Genomic DNA, 27,672 nt, shown 5'->3' on the forward strand with positions numbered 1-27,672 from the left:
ATAAGGAAGGGGATTGTGACACTTAATTCATGTCAGTGAAATGATGGACATGGCTGGCATCTACTTCTTACAAATCCCATTCTCTCGGTCTAGGTAGCATATGGATCTTAGCAGTGACACGTGCCTATTACTTAGCATTTATGCAATATGCCACAAAATATTACAAACATTATAAAAATATCACAAGAGATATTGTCAGAATTACTGGGTTGCGTGTAGTCCAGTTTTTTCTAATAATCAAATTATATATAATTAAATAGTTATTGCAATGCAGTTAAAGACTATCTAAGAGGAAAATAAATAGTTAAAAGTGTCCTTATTTATACCCTCTTGGTTGTAGGTAAAGAAGGAAAAAGGTAATTATGTTGTCCCTATAATTTATCTTGGTAGATCTATTCTCAAGAGTAATCTGCACATACAAAAGGAATGTTATAAACAAAACAAGAAGCAATTATTGTCATTAGTTAATGCAGAAAGAACAAGTACTCATGCATTTATACTAGCTTAAAAGTTTTCATGAATATTCATTCAAATATTGTAATGAATTTGCTTCCACTTTATTCACACCCTTTTTGTGTTTCATTTTCATAAACATTCTAACACTACAGCTTGGAAGTGGCTGAGGAAGTCCCTCCTATTGCAAGGGATACATTCAAACAAATCTGGACTGAGCTCTCTTCTTTTGTGGATGCAGGATTTTTCTGCTCAAGTTGAACCCGCCATCTTGGCTGATGAAAGCCAGTGAAGAAATAGGGAGTCCAGTGTCAATATCTCCTTTATTAGAACACATTGAGGCTTCTTTTATAATTGACTTTCAAAATATCATTGCCCGCCCATGACAAACTGGCTAGTTATTACCTAATATTCTATTCCTGGTTATTATTCAGACATTTGCAGTGAGACAACTCTCAGAATATCTGGTTGTCTTAGAGCTCCTTGACTCATCACTCTGGGGATACAGAGATTGCACTGGTAGTCCTGGTAGAAAGATGATCTCCTCCTAGCATGACGGGGTGTTCAGGATGATAATGTCAGACTTATGAGAGGCCTTCAGGAGTGCTGAGCATGAGGTATTTATTTTGCCTGTGAATCCTAGGTCTGTAGATAGAGGAAAACATGGGGGGGGGGGGGTTAATTCTTACAAGTTGGACAGTTCCAAGAAAGCAGGTTAGAGGAATTGAACCTATGTCTAAAAGCCTAGAAGTTCGGTAGAGTTTCATCTTGTTTCCCCTTCTTGTTCAGCAAGCATTGGGGGCTATTAGGGAGAAGGCACAGGCTGTGGTATTATCAGCATGTTCATGACACCCCATGCTACTTCTCTGTCTCTTCCAGAAAAGGGAACAATGTATTTTTCAAACTGATAATTTATTTGATAACAGGAAACAAACAAAATATGTAATAAAATAAAAATAGCCAAAGATGTATGACTTAGGCAAAGTATAATACATCAATATCCATCTAGATGTTTTCCCACAAGGCACTCACTGACAGCAACATGTATCTGTTTAGTAGCAACATCTGCTCCATCTGCTGAACAGTCACTGAGTGACCCTTCGCTTTGCAACCAGGCAGTTTATACTGTGGAAATTTTCCAAAAGTCTTTACCATTGGACACTTCCGTTTTCCTACTTACTGTGTCTCACTTGCTGCTGAGACACTTGATGACAATCTTTATGGAGCCATTCCCTTGCATGGACCCGGTGGATCCCAAGCCAGGACTTCATCCAGGAAAAGGAAATCAGCAGATTTCTCTCTTCTATTCAAAACCCCAGACAATAACACCATTATCACATTAGAAACAACCCCTATTACTCTCGGTCACAGATAGATATACAAAAGCAGTTATACCAATCTGTTATTATGGTTTTAATTGCTTATTACTGTGATATCTAGCTATTAGCATTACCAAAAAGAAATAGAGAATTATACAAACCACTTACATAAGAATAATTCTACCCTGCAGTTATATAGCTCCTTTTGTCTAGGAACCCCTGAAGTCCTTCACATAATCTAACACATTAAGCTTTATCACATACTTGTGAAACAGAGAACATTATTATTCCCATTTTACAGATGGGGAACTGAGGTCAGAGACTTAAGTGACTTCCCCAGATCACACAGTAAGAATAAAATCCAGATAGCCTGATTCCTAATTCTGTGCTACTATCAGAACATTTTCCTATGAGCAGAGAGCAGCAAGCCAGAGGTGTTCCTAAGATTATGGTGTATCACTATACGTTGTCCATAATTTCTTTGATTTCATGTAGCTGAATTGATGGTTCTGTTTATATTTTTAGTGTGTTTTTTAAAAAAGATTTTCAAGGGTGCACAGGGAACTGGATAGACACTTGTAAGCATGTGGCTCACCAGTTGGAATGGCCCCAGGTGGCTGGTGAAGTGTAGTATGGTCTCCTCCATTGGCACCTCCTACTGACAACCATTCCAATGCCGCAGTGGTCTGCTTCTTCTTGAGACTTGGCCATATATAATCCCACGCCTTCTGGGGTAAACCAGTAGTCCAACAACCAGCAGTCCTTCAGCTAGGTCTGAAACTGAAGTCACTAGTTTTCACCCCTGTGTTACCCAGGAACCTCTTGGTGCCAACTGACAGAGAGCACAGGGGGTACGTAGAGTTTTACAGGGATTCCCTGGGTCATATATATGCATAATAATTCACCAAACACTGGCATGTGAGATCTCTACTGAGAATCAATAGCCCACTGGTCATCATAAATATTACAAAATGTACCTATGGACCATATTTAAGGAGTGTCTACACTGAAAATTATGTTTTTAAGGCAGGTAACCAGGAGGTGACATGTCTCATACATTTTCCTTTCAGACAGTGGCATTTCCAATCTTGCACTATCTTGGGCCTTTGCCTCAGCTTCTTCCTAGGCTCCCAGTATATCAGCTTTGCTCTCTCTAAGCATCTCCCACATCTCACTGGAGAGCTTCTGAGCACCTTCTGCCACCTAGCTGGTTCGCCTGAAGGAAAGTTTTTTCCACTCCTCCCCGCCACCACATGGCAGCAGTCTCTGGCGCAGCAAAAATCTTCCTGCTCTCTTCAGACCCTGCCACCAGCACATAGAGCTCTGGACAGAATCACTTCTTGCTTCTCCTTCCCAGCTGCCTTGGACTCCTTGTTGTAGTCCTACCTTCCTTCAGGGAGACAAGTCCATCTCAGTTCCTGAACTACAGCCAAGCCTCTCTCAATGGGTGAGAGCCAGAGATCTACTCTCCTTCCTGCTCAGTCTGTAGCTGAGTCAGGTTCAGCCCTTTTAACTCCTCCCTTCAGGTCTAGCACTTATTACAGGTGTAATGGAGTGAGGCTGATTGCACCCACAGGCTTTCAGAACCCTTTCAGGCTCAGTGAGGGGTTGATACCCCTGATTACAGCACTCAGATTATAGTTTTCACAAATTCAAACCAGCTAGTCAATCAATAAATGTTACCTGTCACTGGTAATTTTGAAACTTCCAAATTTTTCTAACCAGCTGATAATTGCACCAAACAAGGAATCCAGCCATGAGATGAGGGATGCTACTAAGTGGTTAAAATCTACTCTTGTGCCTGTTCACAGGCAGCAGACAATACATAGCACACAAGATGTGTCATAATAAAAAGTATCTGTTTTAGCCACTGGCAGAGAATTAAAAAGAAAAGCAAACAAACAATAAAAATGAGCTTTTTGCATTCCTGCATCTAGAGGAGAATACACAGCAGGCAAAATACCATTACAACTTAAAAGCTCCCGGTGAATCAATGGATAGACTATTCCCAAGAACTTTAAAGCAGAGCTAGTGTTGTAAGAATAGTGCAATTTGAGCATACGTGCACTGGCTGAACGTAAACGTGTGCATGACTTTAATGGATTGACAATATTACAGTACATTGTTAAAACACATTGACAGCATTGAGAGCCTAATACCATTATCATGTCTAACAGTGAGTTTTCAGCACTGCAAGTCAATGATTCACTGTTAATGCTAACCATTGAGAGAGAATAAGCAACTTACAGTGTGCACAGTTCCTCTGTGTGTGTCACCATTACATTAAATAACATCTAGCACACAGGAGTCCACCAATGAAGTGTATGACTTGCCTTGACTACTGGCCCTGCCGATGCTGAAAGATCTGACATAGATCATAATAAACAGGGTATAATGTCATCTGAAGCTGAAAGATAACAGTGTGAAAAGGAATCCCCTAGTATTACAGTTGCTGCTTCTTTCTGGATTTCCCTATGTGGGAGACGACTGACTAAAAGTCTTGGAATAGCAGCTTCATTAAGATTTGCAATGTGTGAACAAAGGAAAACTGAAGCAATGGGTACAATTATTACAAATATTTAGTAATTTATTTATTCAGCAAGGACATAGACATCACAAAGTGAAAAAGTATTGTCAGGAAAACTCCAATTCCATCAATGTTTTGTGAATCTATTTCCCCAGATCAAAGGACAGAAGTGATTCTAGTCCAATTGCTAAGATTTTCTGTCTATTTTTTCCATCCCATGCTAAGTTTATTCACTAATAAGTCATATATACTTATGAAAAACACCCCCATTTTAAAGTATTATGTCCAAGCATAGAGATTTGGTAGTGTCTTCTCGGAGGCACAAAGTACTAAGGCCCAGATCCTCTAAGGATTTTGGTGTCTAGCTGCCTCTTTAGGTACTTAGGTTCTCCATTTAGGTACCAAAAATATTTCAGCTGCCACCTAACCCTATGGGAACCTAAGTTTCTGCCATCTGCCATTCACAAAGCTGCCTAAGTCCTGATGCCACCCCACAGCTAACAGGCAGCCCAAAATTCTAGCTCAAGGAAATGTCCCCGAGGTTCTGAAGTGGGAATTTTAAACCAGGCAGGGGAATGCCTATGTTGCCATTAAGGCCTGACCCTGTAGATGTGCTCTAAGCACCTTAAAGACCCAATACTTGTCAGACTGTTTACAGCAGGAGGGCTGGAAGATCAGCGCAGCACCAACAAAACAGGACGCCAGGGACTCAGGGAAAAGTAGGGCGAGTGTGAGAGAGGTATCAAGCATGAGAAGAAGAAAGAGATCACCTGATAGGGCATGGGCTACCTGAACAGGTGATATAGCTTAGGTGTCTAACTCCGGGAGAGGCTCTTGAGCAGAGTGAGGTGCCCATCAGCTATATGTACCAGATCAGTTGTTTAGGAGCTTAAGCCCCAATACTCTCTCCATTCCTCTCCTCAGCCTTTCACTCCTGGCTAGCTCGGGCAGTTCTCTGCTCAACTGATGGCTTCTGGAGATCCCTTTCTTAAGTGCCTCACTTTCCCCATCCACAGTCTAGGGAGACTGGATGCCTAGCTTAGGGATTGCATTAGGTGGCAGGGCACCTAGGGGTTTGGCATTGTAATGCTGAATGGAGCAGCACCTAAGTGCCTTTGAGTATCCCTATTCGAGATTCTGCCACAAGTAACCTTGAGCAAATCTGTAAGGGTATGTCCACACTGCAATGTAAACCTGGGCTCAGACTCTGGTTTGAGTCCAGTCCCTCCTTCTGACCATACACAAACCTGTCTGACTTGGGTCAGTAAGCCCTCAAGACCTGGATTCTAGGGCCCTGGGGCCCTCTGGAGGATGGGTTGGAGCCTGAGTCCCATTGGGACGCAGGTCCAAACTGTATCATTTGGCAGGGTGGATGGAGTTCGGCCCATCTCCACACTGGTGTACTTAGTTTGCCGATGATATCCCACAGTCCCATGGGCCAGGGTTTATTTTTCTTTCTATCCCAAGATTAGCCACTGACTCCCAGTAAATGGAGGCAACACCCCTGGTTCAAGTACAGTTGCTTGGCATTTGACCATTCCATTTTATTCTGACCACTGTACTGCAAATAGAGTGAACCTTGTCCTGCATTAGCTATGGTCATTGAGAAGAAGTAGTCTTTTGCCAAACATGCTGCTACCTGGGCACAGGGCCACAGTCAGATTTTGGTAAATCTGGTGGATCAAGGGTTCAAGACTAACTATCAGAAAGCCACAAATAAGAACCACACATCTGGGAACTCCCCATTATCCTACCTCTTTTACAAGATATTTGACTGGATGCTGGGAACTGTACTGCACTAAGCCCACAGAGGCGCATGATGGTCCGATCAGCCAAGCTAGTGACCTCATAACCCTTGAGGGGAGCCAGCAGCTGCTGGATCAGGCTAGTGAAATGAGTCTGATGCTGACACCAGTCTTCAAGGAGGCATAACCCATAATAATAATAATTAATGGAGATATCCCATCTCCTAGAACTGGAAGGGACCTTGAAAGGTCATCGAGTCCAGCCCCCTGCCTTCACTAGCAGGACCAAGTACTGATTTTGCCCCAGATCCCCAAGTGACCCCCTCAAGGATTGAACTCACAACCCTGGGTTTAGCAGGCCAATGCTCAAACCACTGAGCCCATGGACCAGCTACAGCACATCCTGGGTCCATACTCAGAAGATCTATTTGATGACCCACCCCAGCAAAGCACTCCACAGTGGAACCAGCCATAGAGGAAGAAATAGCACTGGAACCTAACTTTCTGCCTTCATGTTTCTTGTTATTAGGAATGGGAGGGATTCCTTTTTATGACCCAATGCAATTATTATTACAAGCCGAGGGTAATAGCATGTATTCACTAATGGTGTTACAGAAGTATGCCTTAGAAGGAAAGGATGGTGCTGGCTTGTCCCCAGTATCTTGCAAAAGGATTGTGGGCCATGGGTAGTAAACCATGGCAAGTGGCTCTACCCTTCTCCCCCCATGGCCATACGCCTAAAATAGCCTGCAATGTTTAAAGATGTATCATTAAATGATTTTTGTAAACTTCACCTTACCTTTATGTGTTAAAGCTTTACACTGTGCATAACTCTCAGTGGTGTCCGAACAGCATTTGAAAACTAAACTCTTATTCTCAGAATATATTGAAGCACGATTACACAAAGTATCACTTTTTTTTACCCTTGAGATCCCAAAGACACTTCTGCTGGCGTCACCAGTCTGTCAGTGAGATATGGGAACCAAGTGAGAGCCCAGCTGTGATATTGTAAACTTGGTTTTATTGTGTAATTGTGAAAGTGTACTTGTTTTAAGACTTGAAGAATGTAAGTAGCATCTAATAAAGGACATATTTAATGAGATGCCAGAGATATCTATCAAATCCCATCTATGCAACAATATAATAGAAATACTGTTACTTCTTTTGCCATGCTTAACACATAATGTTTGAGGACTTTCTAAGACTGCAGAACATAGACTTCTGCTCTCCCTAATGCTGTCTCTTTTCCCTCATAGAAAATAAAAGAAGCCCCCAAATAATACTTCAGGAGCTCAATTGCAATCTAGTTTGCATCAAGGGGCAAATTTGATGGGAAAATATCTGAAACAAGAACAACATAAACTGGGCTTTGGACAATAGTGATTGTCCCAGTGCAGAAGAAATTGAGGAGTGAAGCGTAAATAATGGAAGTCCTGTTACTAAGGATTTAGGAGACTTACCTTGGGATAAGGAATGAAAATGTGAAGAAAGTGATGGAGAATCATCCAGTGTTCCTGGCGGCGTAAAGGAGAATGATGATAAAGAAGAATGTGGCTCACATGAAAAGGAGAGTAATGATAAAGAAAAATCTGGTTTACATGAAAAGGAGAGAAATGATAAAAAAGAATAAACCTCACATAATGACAGAAACAGCAGTGAGAAAAATTGCAGACCACAAATCGATACATCAGATCCTGCTTTATGGCCGGTGATCCTAAACTCTGCCAACATTTATTGTACAATTTTGAACGGGCCAGGCAAAATTGAGAATATGATATTTCCAGTAAATAAGCAGAAGCAACACATCTCAAAAATCACACAGCAAAAACGTGCTCAAAAATGGTGAGAAACTGAATCAGCGTTGGCTAGTTTACACAAAATAAGATAACAAAGTGCTCTATTGTTGTTGCAAAATATTTGACAAGAATACCAAATCATTGCTTGTGCTTTTTGGGTACAATTACTGGCATAACTTAGCTGATGCTATGAACCGACATGAAAAGTCACCCGGCCATTTTATAACCTACTCCAAATGAATGGAGGTCGAGTCCAGGCTCAAACTGAATAACTGCAGACGCAGAAAAACAGTGAATTATTAATGTAGAAATCCAGCACTGGAGGAATGTGCTTGAGCATCTGATCTCAATACCCTCTTCCTTGCAAAGAATAATTTGACTTTCTGGGGTTCTTCGGATAAGTTGTTCACTGAACATAATGGTAATTTCCTCGGTTTGGTAGAGCTTTTTGGGAAATACGATGATGTCATGCGTGAGCACCCATGTCAAGTAGTTTGTAAAGAAGCTATGAACCATTACTGCAGCAAAACAACTCAAAACAAATTGATTGACCTTATGGCAAGAAAAGTGCTTGATAACATATTGATGCGGCTCAGCAAAGCAAAGTACTACGCCGTAAGAATGGACCGTACTCCCAACATTAGTCACAGTAAAAAGATGTTGTTTACAGTAAGATTTGTTGATGACAAGGATGGCTGTATCCAAGTAAAAGGAACCCTTTATCTGTTTCCGGTCTGATGACAACTACTGGAAAAGGCATAACAGAACTGGTTATGAACGTTTTGAATGAGAATAAAATAAAGAATGAGAAAAAAATGGTCAGTTTTCAGAATGGAGAGAGCTAAATAGAGATGTTCCCTAGGAGTCTGTACTGGGATCGGTACTGTTCAACGTATCCATAAATGAGCTGAAAAAAAGGGTAAACAGGAGGTGGCAAAATTTGCAGATGATACTAAACTACTCAAGATAGTTAAGTCCGGACTTCAAAGAATTCCAAAGGGATTATTCAAAACTGGGTAACTGGGCAACAAAATGACAGATGAAATTCAGTGCTGATAAATGCAAAGTAATGCACATTGGAAAACATAATCCTAACTATACATATAAAATGATGGGGTCTAAATTAGTTGTTACCACTCAAGAAAGAGATCTTAGAATCATTGTGGATAGTTCTCTGAAAACATCCACTCACTGTGCAGTGGTAGTCAAAAAAGCAAACAGAATGCTGGGAATAATTAAGAAAGGGATTGATAATGAGAGAGAAAATATCATATTGCCTCTATATAAATCTATGGTATACCCACATCTTGAATACTGTGTGTAGATGTGGTCACCCCATCTCAAAAAAGATACATTGGAATTGGAAAAGGCTCAGATAAGGGCAACAAAAATGATCAGGGCTATGGAACGGCATCCGTATGAGGAGAGATTAATAAGATTGGGAATTTACAGTTTGGAAAAAAAGATGACTCGGGGGGATATGATAGAGCTCTATAAAATCATGACTGGTGTGGGGAAAGTAAATAAGGAAGTGTTATTTACTCTCTCTTATAACTCAAGAACTAGGGGTTACCAAATGGCATTAATAGGTGGCAGGTTTAAAACAAACAAAAGGAAGTATTTCTTCACACAACACAATCAACCTGTGGAACACTTTGCCAGAGGATGTTGTGAAGGCCAAGACTACAACAGAGTTAAAAAAAAACCCACCACAACTAGATATGTTCATGGAGGATAGGTCCATCAATGGCTATTAGCCAGGATGGACAGGGATGGTGTCTCTAGCCTCTGTTTGCCAGAAGCTGGGAATAGGCGACACAGGATGGATCACTTGATGATTACCTGTTCCGTTCATTCCCTCTGGGGCACCTGACATTGGCCACTGTCATAATACAGGATAGTGGGCTAGATGGACCTTTAGTCTGACCCAGTATGGCCGTTCTTATATTTTTATGTTCTAAAAGCTACAAGACTGACAAGGCCAAGGTTATGAAAATGGCTTGCACATGAAGGGAAGAAACAGTGGTGTCCAGGCAAGGATCCTTGTGCTGAATCCAAGAGCTTTCTTTGTGTCTTGTGGCTGCCATTCCCTCAATCTAGTTGTATCAGATGCAGCGTCATCTTCTTTAGATTCAGTATCTCTCTTTGGAGCGCTAAAAGGATATACATTCTGTTTTCAGCATCAACTATCAGGTGGAATATCCTCACAGAGAATGTTGCAATCTGACCCTGAAGCCGCTAAGTGACATTCACTGGGAGAGCCAGTGAGGTACCAAGTGATTGAGGTTTACAGCATCTTGATGGATCTAGTGCAAACAAGTAAAGCTTAGTCTGGAATCTGATACGAGGCACAAAGCGTAGCAAACAAAGATCACTAACTTCAAATTCTGGGCTCAGTTGTTGTTTGGCAGGATATATTCTTTTCCATGTAAATGCTGTAAGCAAGGCATTACAAACTCAGTCGATGAACATTGCGACTGCTACTACTTTGAGGAGAAGCTGACCTGATTTCTCCAAAGAGATAATGGATTTGAACATGCCATCACTGCTGCCAAAGAAATGGTGGAAATCTTAGGAGTTGAGCCTGTCTTCAAGAAAACCACATTCATTGGAAGAAGAGAGTTTTGCTTGAATGTCCATCGATAAAAGGTTTGGACAAATGAAGCACCTGGAGTTTTGTATGACATTAGAAAGCTGCCAGCGGAAAAGAAAACACTCTTGAACAATTGTACGGACTTTCACTGGACACTGCCACATGGGGAATGTTCAGATGTCAATGATAAAGACCTCTATGACCAGGGCCGACTCTACTGTTTTTGCAGCCCCAAGCAGCGTGCCGAATTGCCGCCCTGGATGGCGGGGCAGTCCATGTGCTGTTAGGGCGGCACGCGTGTTTCTGTGGCGGCGGCAATTTGGCGGCAGCTTCTGTCTTCAGCCGGAAGACAGAAGCCGCCGAATTTCTCCCACGGGCAGCTGAACATAGAAGCTGCTGCCGAATTGCCGAAACGTCCATGGCGGTAACTCAGCGCGCTTCTTGGAGCGGCAAAAACACACGGACTGCCGCCCCTTGCAGGTTGCCGCCCCAAGCACCTGCTTGGAATGCTGGTGCCTGGAGCCGGCCCTGTCTATGACGAACTGGACATCATCTGTCACATTTTGCAACACAGGAAGCACTCTCCACTCCAAGTTCTCCAATTAATTCATGATGCAGACCTGAAGGACACTTTTACTAATGTGTGGAGAGCTTTGAGGATTCTGCTCACACTGCCTGTCACAGTTGTGAAAGGTGAGTGCAGCTTTTCGAAACTCAAACTCATTAAAACATACTTCGATTGACAATGGCTGACAAGAGATTGACATCACTTGCAATTTTACCACTTAAATAGCCATTGGCCAGTCTTTTGATTTCTCTAACGCTGTGCTTCAGTTTGCGAGGGCAAAGGCAAGAAAAATGATCTTTTGAACTAAAGACTGGGGTTACCATTCTAAGGTTGTCACCTACTGAAATACTATTTAATAATGGTCCACCCAATGTTAGTACACAGCTCAATTTCTTGATGTTAGTACATTTCATTTATGCTTAAAATTAAAAAGTTTCTATAAGCTTAGGGGAAGCTAATTATTTTATTTGCTTATATATGGCATGAATAAATACAGATTTACCAATCCTAGTGTGCAAATGTATTGTCTTATATGACAGGAATAAATCATGCATGCAAATCATGCATCAAAATCATGAAATGGGCTACAAATGCAATAAAATATAAAGTATTCAAAAGTTTAACAAATGGAAGGGTGACACCAAAGATGATCCTCGCCTGGGGTGCCATTTGATTTAGGGCCATCCCTGGTTGCAGGAGCAGGAATGTTATTCCAGGGGGGGAGATAAAGCGCAGCAGAAGGATTTGTTTGAGAGGCTGCTTGTGCTCATGGCCGCGAGAGTGCAGGTTCCAGCTCCATACAAACCTCCTGCACCAGCACCACGTCCTGAATCATCTCGATGCTACCATGTCCTGCAGACCAGGAATGCATTGGACAATTGCATGGTTGGGTGGCCCAGACAAACAGTGAATGCTAATGTATCCTGTGCAGTCCTCCACTCCCATGCAGCAGCACCAAGTACATGCAAAATGCACTAAAAAGGCAAAGGACAACAGGGAAGCAGGGAACACTTAGAAGCAGGGGCATTTCAAATGCACTGTTATTTGTCTTGCGTAGGTTTCACTATCTTGCACTGTTCACAGTTTGTGTTATACACTTTTATTTTATTTCTGTTTTGATAATTTCATGGCAGCTTAGCCTGCCCATCAGTTTTTAATATCGTCATTTTCTAATACATTCATGGTAACAAATAAAGTCTTTGAATTCATTAAACTTTATAGTCATCATTACAGACGAACTGTACATCTCAAAGAATAAAGATAAAAAAACATGATGAGGGAATAAGGGGGAAGGCATATTCAGCAAAATGTCTCAATATATCTTTTCAGCTCCATTAGTAAAAAATAGATTTCGTGCTACTCAAAGTAAAAATTCCTAAGAACCACCCTCTACTACCCCAACTCATAATACATTCATCTCATCCAGAAGTAAAAATGTTTAAGAACCACCATTCCCCCAATATAGTATAAGCACACATCTCATTCATAATTAAAAATTCATAACAACCACTCTCTTTCCAACTCATAGTACACTGTGATAATATTTCACTCATCATATTACTCTACAGATCATTTGTACTTATACTATTCACCCTTATTTATTGGCCCATGCAAGCCCATAATGTAAGTGCGCAAATCATTCCTGATTTCTGTTGCATGTGTGCTGCTCCAGTGGGACAGATACACTTTGTCTGTCTGTATCGCTCCAGGAATCCATTACTGTCTTGAGTCTACTCTGGATAAAATGGCTCAGCTCGTGCTTCACAAATACTGTGAAGAGCACAACAAGTCACAATAGTGCAGATAACACTGCAATCCAAATGGTTCTGTAAACAGCTCCAGCAAGATTTCAATCTGCAAATGCACACTCAGCCACGATTCTACCCCTACTGAGAGTATAAATAAACCTTCTTTTTCCAAGGCCTCTGAGATCAGGGTGTGGCTTCATAACTGAAGGCAAAAGGGGGTAAGTGGGGTCCCCTAGAACAACAGTGGGGACAGTTAGTACATTTATGACAATGTCATTTGGTGGGAATAATGTTCTAGCATATCCATGACAGTAAACTCCTGATCAACTGAAAACACTGGCATCAGGCACTTTTTCCAATACAGCCCACAATGACATCCGCGAATCAGCCTCTGTGAATGGCCTGAATAACCAAGGCGTAGTATCGTTTGTGTTTTATGTATTCTGGTGCTCCTTGAGGAGGGCAAACTATGGGCATGAGTCCCATCAATAGCCTCAGTGCATTCTCTCAAAACTGGCAATTATTTCAGAGACATTGTGTAAACCCATCATCTTTTGGTAAATGACACTCATGATTGCCTCGGAAATATCTGCTCTCACAGTTGACTTGTCAACACCAAACTGATTATCAACAGACCTATAGCAGTCAGGAGAAGCCAGCTTCCACATAGTTATAGCAACCTCCTTCTGGAGCGGCATGGCCTCCCTCGTGCATATCCTGACACCGGAGGTTCAGGGCAAGCTGCACACAAAGATCCAGGAACATTGCTTTCTTCAGGCAAAGTTCTGGGCAAACAGCTGGTCATCCCAGATCCATATGAAAATGTGATCCCACCAGCCTGTGCTTGTGGCCCTGCTCCAGACCAGCTGGCCCATATACGGGCTATGAGTAGTTACACAGTTAAGTTAAGAGCAGCATCAGCCAGTTGGAGTCTGCCATGTCTGTATTGTTCTCTTCCTCCGCTGAGAGGTTCCATTGGTAGGTCAGAAAATGCTGCTGAAATGTCTACCAGCATCTCATGGATGTCCTGCTTTATTCCTGAAACAAGAATGAAAGCACAAGCAGGACAAGTTCTTCAAATAGTGCCTCATCCATGTTTCTGGCTCTAGTTTCTGGGACCATACAGACCCAAATGATGACTCAGCAGGATGGGTTGGTGAGATAAGACAACTTCTGGTAAAGTTGTGCAGGATGACCGTTACTTTTTCTGATGCATCCGACGAAGTGGGCATTCACCCATGAAAGCTTATGCTCCAATACATCTGTTAGTCTTAAAGGTGCCACAGGACTCTCTGTTGCTTTTTCCCCACTGTGCATCACAAAGGGCTAATAGGTCTACAGGTGGACAGAGTGCTAGGAAACCTAGGATAGCGTGGTTTGACCTGGCTCCTCATAGTGCAGTGTGGACTCATGAGCATGGATGTGAGACCCTGGTCCATAAACTGTAAATGCAGGGTCACTAATCAGTGTGAATACTAAAGCACAGGCTTAGAAACATCAGGTCTGTAGACTGGAGTCCCACAGACCCTAGGCTTACACGACAATGTAGACAAACTGTAATTTATTTCTTCAGTTAAAGGGAGAGAGGGGTTTATATTCGTCTATTTCCTGAGGTAGGTGAATGAGTTTTGCAAAGTGCCTAGAATTATTAACACCAGTCACTAGAAGAGGTGAAACTTGAATTCATGCTTTTCTGGCTCCTAGCCAAGTGCACCTTTTCTTAGGCCATAAGCTATTTTTATTGGGGGGAAGCAAGAAAGAAATTAGGATTCATTTTTTTCTGTGTCCCATCTGGAAAGTCTGTTCTGTGTGGCTTGTTCAGAATAAAGAAGGAGGGTCAGGGAGCCTGGGGATCAAATGCAGGGCAGATGCAATGTTCAGAATTTGGGGGATCGAGCCTCTAATATGTTCACTGTTTATGTGAAAATGGTGATTCCCTGTATCTCAAACATGGCCAAATATGGCTGGATTTTCCCGGGGATTGTCAGAAAGGCACCCCTCTGACTATCCCCTGCTTAATTTTAAGTCCCTGCAGCAGAGTTTTTCTGAAGAAGTCAGGAAAAGAAATTGTTAAGTCTGGCAAAACTAAGAAATGGTGGGTGGTAATGGCAAAAGTGTTGGGTAACTTGGATCCTTACCAGCTCCCCCTACAATATCACACTCTTAAATGATCTTCATTAATGCAACTAAGATTGTATATGTTAATATATTACTTCGGTGAAGTCTTAAATTACCACTCTCCTGCAGGAAGATTATTTCCTCTTAAAGGGAATTACTTTAAATTCTCCTGAGAACTTTCACAAAGACCTATTCTCCATGCAATGTAATAAAACTTATATATATACCTTGAACTCACTGAACAGAGTTTTTGTAGCAGCCACAGCTTTAATAATATTGTTGCTAAAATTGTACAATCTACATCAAGGCCTAAAATCTCTCCATAAATATACTTGCAGAGTGCAGATATGTGAGGGTAAGTTTGGTGAGGTTAAGTTTCCAGTTCTTTAGATCATTTTTAATCTCTCTCTTTTTTATTTAGAATCACCTCACTCTTAAGCTATATATGATCAGTTTGTACAAGGTCTTTCTTTGGTAAATTGTAAAGTTTCATAATATTCAGATGGGAAACAATCCTGGCCTAGCAATTTTAATATTTGAGGAAGTCATTAATGTCACAAACTTCCTTAATTATTTTGGGTGAAATGACAAGCTGGGTCTCAACCACAGGCACCTTGGGGAAATTGTATTTTAATTGATACAGATAACGTCGGCTTTAATTGCATTCCTTTCTCTTTGAAGAAAGTTCAATAAAATGTGCTTGCCATAATCAGTAAGATATTATCCTTCCCTTTCTTCTCTTTTGTTATTATAGAAGCTTATAATTATTTTACAGGGTTATTTTTTCTTAACAATGCAAATGGATTTTTATTGGACCCTGATCTCATACAGATTCATCATAATGTAAGAAAGACTTATGTCTTTAGCTCTTTTTGTGTGTGTGTGTGCGCTATGTTCATACATTTGTATCTTTTATACATTTGTGAGATGTAAACTGTCTGAGTCACCACCTGGCCATTGGTCTGTTCCTGGAACAACACAGGAACTGCTCAGAGCTTGTGGCAAAGCTACAATTGAACACTTACATTTTAAACTCTTCAGGGCAGGGATGTGTCTTGTTTATGTTTTCATGCAGTGTCCAACATATTCTGGAGAGCTCAGAGTGTGATTTTCCAAACCATCTAAGGGAATTAGGCACCCAATTCATTTTGGCTTTAAATGGGAGTTACACATTTTACTCCTTGGGCTCCTTGGAAAATCCCACTCTCAATAAATAAAATAAATACATAATATGGACAGCAGTGATTCTATGCAAACTGCACGGGCTTCCTGATTCATTAATAAATCTATTTCATTGTGCTGGTCCTGGACTTTAAGCCCTAAATGAGCTAAGCCTTCACTGTCTCAGGAAATGTTTTTCCTTCTGTTTTAGATGCTATGATCAACTAGTGAGCTACTACTGCTAGAGCCCAGGCCCAAAAAATTAGAAGTTCATTGAACACCCTTATTAGTTGAGGGCCCTACTTATGGAATGCCCCACCAGCTAAGACCAGAAAAAAAAGCCCAAGTCTTGTGACATTCAGAGAACTCTGCAAAACTTACGTCTTCAGAAATGCAGGACCCACATAATAAAGTGGAAAAAAATCACAGCAGAATTTTTCTGGAACACTGAAATCAAACTCTAGATCTAGAGCAAGGATAGGGTGGACAAGTATCTATGGCTTGGAATAATCCTTGCTGCAATCCTTAGACCTCCATCTATACCTAGATACTGGGGTGATGGGACCTTTAGGAATCTATATATGAATTATATAGAGATAAGTAAGATACATTAACATTGACTGACAAACTGCCTGCAACCAGTGAAATTTCTCAGAAAGAAGCAAAATTTTATTATTGATGACATTTTTACACTAAATTTTTTTCAGTGAAAAATGCAATTTGGCAATAGAAAAAAAATGTGAATTCATATTAGTTTAACTGAATTGTTTCTGTTGGAAAAACAAAAAAAAGTTCTGAAAAATTTGAACTGTTTTGTATTAACATTTTCTAAATGAAATGTTTCTGGTTTTTTGGTGCAAGATGACTTTCATTTCAAACTTTAATTTATTAAACAAACAAAACAATCTAAAATGTGAGAAAATGATTGAAATCTAAATAAAACATGTCCTTTCTGGTTAAATGAAAGTTTCATTCAATCCAGAACTATTTTGTTTCTTGAATTTTTGATTTGCTAAAAATTTAGAAAAAAAATCCATTTGGGTCAATTTGAAACAACACCCCTCCTCCCCAGAATTGCTAGCAAGAAGAAAAATCCATTATTCAACCACTTCTAGTTTATAATGAAACTATTTCAGACTTAAAAATCATGCCGAATCCTGGGGTGAAATCTTGGTCCTATGGAAATCAATGGCAAACTCCAATTTACTTTAATTGATCAGGATTTCACCCCAGAAATCTAATACTGTTCAATTCATAGTTATTACTCCGATCAGCTGAATATGTTAAAATAATCTTTCCTTAACATACATAAATCATCAACTAATATATTTTTTGCTAAAAACTGTCTGAAACTTTAAAGAATATATTACTTTTACTGAAGATTCATGAATACTTTGTATTTCAAAACATTCCAAGCAACCTAGCCTAGAGGAAATATTCAGTCAAATTAGAATTTGTCAAAATTTTTCATAGGAAACTTTTTTTCCAGAGAAAAATGCAGATATGGCAATATCAAAATATTTCACAAATTTGTGTCTGTTTTGCTCAATTGTTTAATTTAAAAAAATTGAAGAAATCAAAATGTTTTGTTTGAACATTTTTTAAATGAAATATTTTGATTATTTGGTTCAAAACAACTTTTTAAGGTTCAAAATTTCCTTTACCATTTTTTAAAATGAAAAAAATGAAAAAATGGTCAAAATCAAAACAAAATGTATCATTGGATGCCAAAATATATTTTTTCAACTTTTCAATTCACCAAAATTTCTGAAAAATATTCATTTTTGATTCCTCTCTCACGATTTCCCCCCAGAATTGCCAGCAAACAGAAAAAAATAAAAAAAATATTTACACAGCTCTACTCTCTCCTATTAACATTTTGTCCTTTTAGGTCTACATTCTAAAAATCCACAATTTACTCCTCTTGATTGAAATCAACCCCTGTCCATAGACCTATGCACTATTTAAGATGTGCTTTCAGGTACTGAATTGAAGTTAAAGCTATATCTACACTTGGAGCTGGGGTGTGATTCACAGCTCATGTAGACATACTTGCATTAGTTCTCATTGAGCTAGTGCACTAAAAGCAGTAGCATGGGAAGTGGTGAGCAGTGGCACTGTCTAGATGCCCTGAGTACAAACCTGCTGGAACTCCCTGGGTATGTATTCAGGGAAGCCAGCCCATGCTCCCAGTTGCTGTTGCCCATGCTAAAATGGCTACATTCCTATTTTTAGCATACCAGCTTGATGAGAGATGGCATGCGTATGTCTACATGAGCTGGAAGTCACACCTCTAGCTTCAAGTGTATATGTAACCTAAATGACGCATAAGCCTTGGGTTGTCTGCCGGTACTGACATGTATTTCACTGTTTTGAATATCTACCTGTATTTATTGCATGCTGTTAAAAAAAAAGATTTCTTTTTCTTTTTCATCATATTTAATCTCATTGTGATCCTTTTAATTAACTGTCATTTTAAAGAGAGCAATGACGAGACAACAAAAATGGCAATTAATTTTATGAGACAAAAATTATTTGAAAGAAGAAATATGAAGGCAGCTGACTGGAGATTTATCACTTGACTCCATGACGTTCCATGGCCATTGCCCTAATAAGTTATCAGAGTTGCTGAAATATCAATTTGGCACATGGCTTCACATGGTTGCCTGCATTCCTACTCAGAGCCTATTACTTAATTCTTCTGTCATTAGGAAATTAAATCAATGATTCTAGCTGGGACTAGAGAGAATTGATATTTATGTTTAAATTGACTGTTAATTGTTGCTTCAGAAAACTATTCTGAAGCCTGGAGGACTTAAAACAGACAACGAAAAACAAAACAGTGAAAAAGACAATACCATAGTAATATTTTGTTCATGGGGATTCAAAAATAAACCTACACCACTGAGCAGCTTTTTATAGTGCAATAATATTGATTTCCTTGAGAAAAAAGAAAACTTGTAGATGCTTAATTAACTGTAAAGAACAACGTATAGATTTTTCTCACTTCCATATTAGATGGCAGAGTCTCTACATGGAAAAAAAGTGTCTGATCTCTAAATTGTTAAGTGGCTATTACATGTATTTCTCTTATTTTAGGCACCATTAAGTATGAAAGCATGTTTCTTTTGTCACCTAAATGGATCATCCAGAGAGGTAATTAGCTAGAAGAGAAGGGGGAGGGATCAGCTCCCAAACTTGAAACTGTTGCTGCTTCTCTGCTGGCACTATCCACCACTGCTTGCTACTCCCATGACATCACATTCTGAGGTTCCACCACTTAATGCAGCTCTCAGTGATTTCCACAGGTAGTGGGGAACCTCCTGGCCCATGCAGTTTCAGGTCATCTTTCACTGTCCCCACACAATACTTAGCTCCTAGACCACCTCACCTGTGACACCAGCTGTAGGAATCACTAACCAGAAACGAGGACTCCCAATTGAGTACAATTAGCTCTGTCATTAAATGCTGGAGGGGGCAAGTCAAATAAGCAGAGTCACAAGCACCAGGTATGAATGTCTGTACCCACCCGCTCTCCTCTTCACTGTAATTTGGCATCCCTACCTCAGCTTAGCAACTGAGGTGCAAATTAGGGTGACCCCCTCAATCAGGGCATTCTAAGCACAGTTCTTCTGTCCTTTACTTGTACAATAAGGATAACAACATTTCATTACCCCTGCGTTCAAATACTAGAATGATTTTTAACCCCAAACCACCTAGGCAGAGTAGGCATGTCTATGGAAATACAGCCTGCTCCTGAAGTCTTTTCCTCCAGTTTATCACCAGATGTCAGGGAAAAGTTCATTCAGACCCTGCTTACAATTATAATAACAGTGTGAGGCCAATTGTTCTGATGGCATTTCAAATGCATACAAACTAGTACCAGAAAACAGGCCCCTTCTGGTTTGGATCTGACTGCACGTGCAAATTTGGATCATTGGATTCTAATCCAAACCAGTCCCCAGAATTCACAAAGGGTCAGATTCCTGGTTACCATTTAAGCCCAGCTTTAGTGAAGACACATTTAAAGGCGCTCCCCACCCTGCCAGGTTTTTTGTTTGTTTGTTTTTGTTTTGTTGCTATTATGAATAGCTTTCATGAGCTGTTTGGGAACAATAATTACTGCAAACAGCAGCTAAATTATTCTCAGACCAGGACATTTTGTAATCACTGAAAGGGTGAAAGGGACCGGCTAGGGATATCAATGTATTTTAGAGCACCACTACCAGTCCCTGTTCTACACCTGTGAAATGCAATGGAACAGTCTCATGGTTCATTGAAAGCTCCAGCTATGTGGGCATATCTCACTTAGGGTATGAGCCAATGCCTGTAGAAATCAATGGAAGTCTGATCTCATAGATGGAAAACCTTCCATTGACTTCAATGGGTATTGGATCTGGCCATAAGCAGAGATGAGAAGTAGTATTCTTCAAGCAATCAAGTGATCTGATCTGAACATTCTCAGTTATGTTGGGAGTTGAGGGCAAATCTTTGTGTGTTACATTGTCAAAATATTCAGGAGACCCTCTAAACATTATGATCAGACATTTCCTTTGAAGTTTCTACAGTATGTTTAAATGGTTGATTGCTAAGTAATAAACACACTTAAGGATTTGCAAAACAAAACAAAAAGTGAGGCACCACTAACAAATACAAATATTATTTTTCTTTTGGAAGATAGAAAAATATGCTTTTTTTTCTGTCTGCTGGTTAATTTGGTAATGCATACAGCTTAAAGCCTTGATGCTGCAATTAAATCTGCTAGAGTGACTCCTTATGCCTGTGTGGCATTCCATTAAAGTCAATAGATCCACACAGGTCTACACTAGCAGATCAAATTTCAGGATCAGGACATAAGACTGTGGTTCTTCCCAGCCCCAGAAGGAACTTCATAATGGAGCTCCCAAGCACATAGGGAGAAAATTCTCTGCTTCACCCTTTCATGCAGAACAGCATGAGCTCTATTCTGTGGTTGGCCAGCTCTGCTTTCTGATGTAGCCATTACTTCCCTGGATGTGAGCTGCCACCAATACCATTTGAGAATCCAGTAATCAGCTGTTACAGATTATGAGTATTGCATGCGCCAGATCCTAAAGTCTCTGCTTCAGCTATTGCTTTTATTTTCTGTTATTATTTTTTATAATTTTTCAACGAGAAAAACTATAACAGTGTAGAAGAGACAAATCACCGAGAGCTGCAGTCTTACTTAATTTAGGTGCAATCCTGTTCAGCATAACGTACAAATAATGATGTTAAAGAGATTCATTATTTCCTTATACTCTATAGCTGCCATTAACCAGCCTTCAAATAACCCCATATCTCACTCACATAGCTCTTTCACACACCCCAACCACATTTCTTTCCTACTGGGCAAGTAATTCATTTAAATGATTTTATAGTAGGTACATGTCATTTGATTTTGATAATTCAAATATCAGCAGACAGGTCATATTTGCAAGTTTATAGCTAACACTGAAGACATGACATATCAAATATCATTTTGCATCCTTATTTCATTTGGGAATAAAGTTACTTTTTAAATAAGAGTTCTTACATTCAAACAACTAGAAGCACACTTTGACTCCAAGATCACTGCCCTGTATTATGGACAGGATGATAGGTTCCCTCCAAAAAGGAGGGATGGTCTTGTGACTAAGGCACTGGACTGAGACTCGGGAGATATGAATTCAGTTCCACAGTCTTCCCATGTGACCTTGGCCAGGGACTCCCTTAAGTAAATGAGACTTAGGGCTGGTCCACACTAAGCCCCTAGTTCGAACTAAGATACGCAACTTCAGCTACGTGAATAACGTAGCTGAAGTCGAAGTATCTTAGTTCGAACTTAAAGGTACTTACCACGGGTCCACACGCGGCAGGCAGGCTCCCCCGTCGACTCCGCCTACTCTTCTCGCGGAGCAGGATTACCGGCGTCGACGGCGAGCACTTCCGGGATCGATTTATTGCATCTAGACAAGGTGCGATAAATCGATCCCAGAAGATCGATTGCTTGCCGCCGAACCAGCGGGTAAGTATAGACATACCCTTAGGTGCCTAATTTGCTGAGGTGCAGTTGTAAAACCCACAGGTGCTTAGCTGAATTATTATGCATGTAAATACCTTCACACATTTGGCCCTTAATCCTTCTGTGCCTACTATTTGTAAAATGGGGACAATAATATTATTTCCCCACCCTTTGTCTGTCTCAGTGTATATCTACATGGAAGCAGCTCATGGTGTGTTTCCCATCTTGAGAGGACAAACTGTACTAGGTCTGCTCTAGCTAGCATAGTAAAAATAGTAGTGTGGCAAGGGGTAGCTCAGGTGGTGGCTTGAGCTAGCTTCACAAGTATGTACCCAGGGAGTCCAGGTGGGCTTGTAATCTGATGACTAACCTGAGCCACCACCTATGATACCCCTTGCTACATTGCTATTTTTAGTGTGCTAACTTGAGCAGGCCAAATGCCGGTCCATCTATTTAAGCTGGAAGAACACTCCCAGGTGCAGCATAGATGTACCCTGAGAGGTGCTCAGATACTACCGTGATGAGTGTAGTACAAGAACATCTATAGAATCAAATCAAACTGAATGCAATAGAAGCTTTTTGGTGCAGAGACTATCTCTTATTGTCTATATGTACAGCACCTAGCACAGTAGGCCCTAGGCCTTATTGGGAGGAATACCAAATTGTGCCAGTCTTCTCAAACTAAATGTGTTATAAATCATTCATATATATAAAGGAACATTATCTGAAAGACTCTGTAATAACATCATACAGAAAAAACCAGCAGTGCTACACATTTGACATACCATGAATAGTAGTGTAGAAAAAAAAACATTTGTACTTCTTTTTTGAATTAGATGATCAATGACGTTCTGCTTCAATTTTGTCGCTAATAACGCTTTTTCACCGAGGTGCTATAAGTGCAGTTGTGTGCAAACAATAAAAGAGTCCATAAAGTTCTGTCAATCCAAATTGAATGAATGTGCCCTTCAAGTTTCATTTGGACTCCAGTTGAATGAGTTCTCTCTGAAAATCCACAGAGAGACTTTGGCAATATCACTTCTGAATGGATATGCAAAGAGCTACAAATCTGTTGCAATCCAGAACTCTAGTCTCAATCATTTATTTTAATTTGGGACAAAATGTCCTTATTTCTTTAAAGTTTTAACATTAAAAGAATTGGGAGTGAATTTTAGGGCTTTAAAAATGAAGTTTGAAAAGTACTGACCTCGACAAGGAATAGAGTAGGATGGCACTGTATAAATCCTTCACACAGCACAGTACATCCTAGATTGGGCCAGAAATGCTTCTGCTATTTTTGTTCTGAATCTTTAGTACAAAATTGGTTGGCAATTTTATGACAAGCCCAAATGGGGAATGGAATGAAACCAATGAATTCAGAATCTGACCTAAGCCAATATGTGAATGGAGATGAAAAAGCTAGTGTACTAACTCACAAAAACATCTTATCCTTACTTCTGAAATTAAGCATTTAATTTTCTTGCAAATGAATAAAAAGTGACATAGCAAGCTACATTTTCAGCTGCAGCTACAAAGTTGCATCCACAAAAATGCACACGAGCCACTGCACTTGTAAAAACCTGTATTTGCGTCTTTAACATGGATATTTGCACATGAAAGGCAAAGGTAAGTGTGCGTCTGGTGAAGTGGGTATTCACCCACGAAAGCTTATGCTCCAATATGTCTGTTAGTCTATAAGGTGTCACAGGACTCTTTGTCGCTTTTTACAGATTCAGAATAACACGGCTACCCCTCTGATACCAGTTACCCACTTTGACCCAGACTTCAATGCCAACTGTCAGAGAGCACAGGGATACATAGGGAGATAGGGACTCCGTGGGCACACCAAAAGAATGTCATATAATGTCTCTAATGAAAGCCTGTGTCACATTGTCATCATAAGCATTGTGAGATGTATGTACAGAAAATATATGAGGACTTATGTATATGTGCTGAAATTTATGTTCTCTCAGGTCACTCAGAGAACATAAAGTCATAAGGTCACTCGGAGAAAAAGGTTACTCAAAGGTAGAATGTCTTGAGACAAACTTCTCCAGACAGGAGTGGGAGCCCCCCCTGTGGAAGCTAACTCCCCCCTCCGCGGCAGCTTACCCTGCCCCCCTGCTAGGAGAGGCCCTCCTCCCCCCCCCCCCCGCAGCAGCCAACCCCACCCGGGGAGCCCGCCCCAGCTCACCTCCGCTCTGCCTCCTCCGCTGAGCATGCCGGCGCCGCTCTAATTCTCCTCCCCTCCCAGGCTTGCAGCGCCGATTGGAGGAGAATTAGAGCGGGGGCTGTGTGCTCAGCGGAGGAGGCAGAGTGGAGGTGATCTGGGGCGGGGAGCGGTTCCCCTGTGCGCCCCCCCTTGTTACTGTGGGTGGCCCTCCCTGTGCCCCCCCGCCCCAGCTCACCTCCACTCCACCTCCTCACCTGAGCAGGCTTTTAGGCACCCTCAACCACTAGGTGCCATAGGCGGCTGCCTAGTTCGCCTAGCGGTTGCACCGGCCCGGACAATAAGGGGGATAGAAAGCTGGCTAGATCGTCAGGATCAACAGCTAGTGATCAATGGCTCCATGTCTAGTTGGCAGCTGGTTTCAAGCGGAGTGCCCCAAGGGTCAGTCCTGGGGCCGGTTTTGTTCAATATCTTCATTAATGATCTGGAGGATGGCGTGGACTGCACTCTCAGCAAGTCTGCAGATGACACTAAACTGGGAGGAGTGGGAGAAACATAGAATCATAGAATATCAGAGTTGGAAGGGACCTCAGGAGGTCATCTAGTCCAACCCCCTGCTCAAAGCAGGACCAACCCCAACTAAATCATCCCAGCTAGGGCTTTGTCAAGCCGGACCTTAAAAACCTCTAAGGAAGGAGATTCCACCACCTTCCTAGGCAACCCATTCCAGTGCTTCACCACCTTCCTAGTGAAATAGTTTTTCTTAATATCCAACCTAGACCTCCCCCACTGCAACTTGAGACCTTTGCTCCTTGTTCTGTCATCTGCCACCACTGAGAACAGCCTAGATCCATCCTCTTTGGGACACCTGTTCAGGTGATTGAAGGCTGCTATCAAATCCCCCTTCACTCTTCTTTTCTTCAGACTAAATAATCCCAGTTCCCTCAGCCTTTCCTCATAAGTCATGTGCCCCAGCCCCCTAATCATTTCTGTTGCCCTCCACTGGACTCTCTCCAATTTGTCCACATCCTTTCTGTAGTGGGGGGCCCAAAACTGGACGCAGTACTCCGGATGTGGCCTCCCCTAATAGAGGGGAATAATCACTTCCCTCAATCCGCTGGCAATGCTCCTACTAATTCAGACCAATATGCTGTTAGCCTTCTTGGCAACAAGAGCACACTGTTGACTCATATTCAGCTTGTCGTCCACTGTAATCCCCAGGTCCTTTTCTGCAGAACTGCCACTTAGCCAGTTGGTCCCCAGCCTGTAGCAGTGCATGGGATTCTTCCGTCCTAAGGGCAGAACTCTGCGCTTGTCCTTGTTGAACCTCATCAGATTTCTTTTGGCCCAATCATCCAATTTGTCTAGGTCACTCTGGACCCTATCCCTACCCTCCAGCATATCTACCTCTCTCCCCAACTTAGTGTCATCCATTAACTTGCTGAGGGTGCAATCCATCCCATCATCCAGATCAGGGGTCGGCAACCTTTGACATGTGTCCCGTCAGGGTAATCTGCTGGTGGGCTGCAAGACATTTTGTTTATATTGACCATCTCCAGGCACGGCCCCATGCAGCTCCCAGTGGCCATGGTTTGCCATTCCCGATTCAAGTCAAGTTATATCACACCCACCGCTTTCTCCATATCCACAGAGCCAGTTATCTTGTCATAGAAGGCAATCAGGTTGGTCAGGCATGACTGGCCCTTGGTGAATCCATGTTGACTGTTCCTGATCACCTTCCTCTCCTGCAAGTGCTTCAAAATGGATTCCTTGAGGACCTGCTCCAGGATTTTTCTGGGGACAGAGATGAGGCTGACTGGTCTGTAGTTCCTCGGATTCTCCTTCTTCCCCTTTTTTAAAGATGGGCACTATATTTGCCTTTTTTCCAATCATCTGGGACCTCCCCCAATCGCCAGAGTTTTCAAAGATAATGGCCAATGGCTCTGCAATCACATCAGCCAACTCCCTCAGCCCCTCAGATGCTTTGCGGCTTGCCCCATGGACTTTTGCATGTCCAGCTTTTTTAAATAGTCCTTAGCCTGTTCTTTCACCACTGAGGGCTGCTCACCTCCTCCCCATGCTGTGCTACCCAGTGCAGCAGTCTGGGAGCTAACCTTGTCTGTGAAGACCCAGGCAAAAAAAGCATTCAGTACTTCAGCTTTTTCCACATTATTTGTCACTAGGTTGCCTCCCCCATTCAGTAAGGGTACCATACTTTCCCTGACCTGCTTCTTGTTGCTAACATACCTGTAGAAACCCTTCTTGTTACCCTTCACATCCCTTGCTAGCTACCACTCCAATTGTGGTTTGGCCTTCCTGATTACATCCCTGCATGACCGAGCAATATTTTTATACTCTCCCTTGTCATCTGTCCAAGTTTCCACTTCTTGTAAGCTTCCTTTTTGTGTTTAAGCTCACCGAAGATTTCTCTGTTAAGCCAAGCTGGTCACCTGCCATATTTGCTATTCTTTCTGCACATTGGTATGGTTTGTTACTGCGCCTTAATAAGGCTTCTTTAAAATACACCCAGCTCTCCTGGACTCCTTTCCTCCTCATATTAGCCTCCCAGGGGATCCTGCTCATCAGTTCCCTAAGAAAGCCAAAATCTGCTTTTCTGAAGTCCCGGGTCCGTATTCTGCTGTTCTCCTTTCTTCCTTTCGTCAGGATCCTGAACTCGACCATCTCATGGTCACTGCTGCCCAGGTTGCCCCCATTTCTACTTCCCCTACCAATTCTTTCCTGTTTGTGAGCAGGAGGTCAAGAGGTGCATGGCCCCTATTGGTTCCTCCAGCACTTGCACCAGGAAGTTGTTCTCAACACTCTCCAAAAACGTTCTGGATTCTCTGTGCATTGCTGTATTGCTCTCCCAGCAGATGTCAGGGTGATTGAAGTCCCCCATGAGAACCAGGGCCTGTGATCGGGAAACTTCTGTTAGTTGTTCAAAGAAAGCCTCATCTACCTCATCCTCCTGGTCTGGTGGTCTATAGCAGATGCCCAACATGACACCACCTTTGTTGCTTTCACCTCTAAACTTAACCCAAAGACTCTCAACAGGCATCAGGTAGCTGTCTGCATGGTAATAAGATGGGATGTTGTACCCAGATGCCAGTCTAAGAGTGGGAGGATTGCAAAATTCTACCCTGAGGGAGGTAAAGGCATGAGACAACACCTGAACAGGTTTACTCAGATCAGAAAAGGGTCAGAGGTGTAAGCAGCACTTTACCTGTGAATTATATCCCTTCACAATCAATAGATCAAAGAAAAAATCATAACTCCAACAAGTGTCTCAACTTCAATAATGGCAAAAACATACATCAATCAGCCAATAATGAAAAAATATCAACCTTCCCCACACCAAAAGCCTTAGCAAAATCTAAAAGGCCATACATTTGGGCTAATCCAGAGCAAGGAGGGGACAGAGGGAAATGAATGCAAAGTTGTATGCAGGGTTA

Source organism: Chrysemys picta, chromosome 1 (assembly GCF_011386835.1).
Source record: "Chrysemys picta bellii isolate R12L10 chromosome 1, ASM1138683v2, whole genome shotgun sequence".
Lineage (NCBI taxonomy): Eukaryota > Metazoa > Chordata > Testudines > Emydidae > Chrysemys > Chrysemys picta.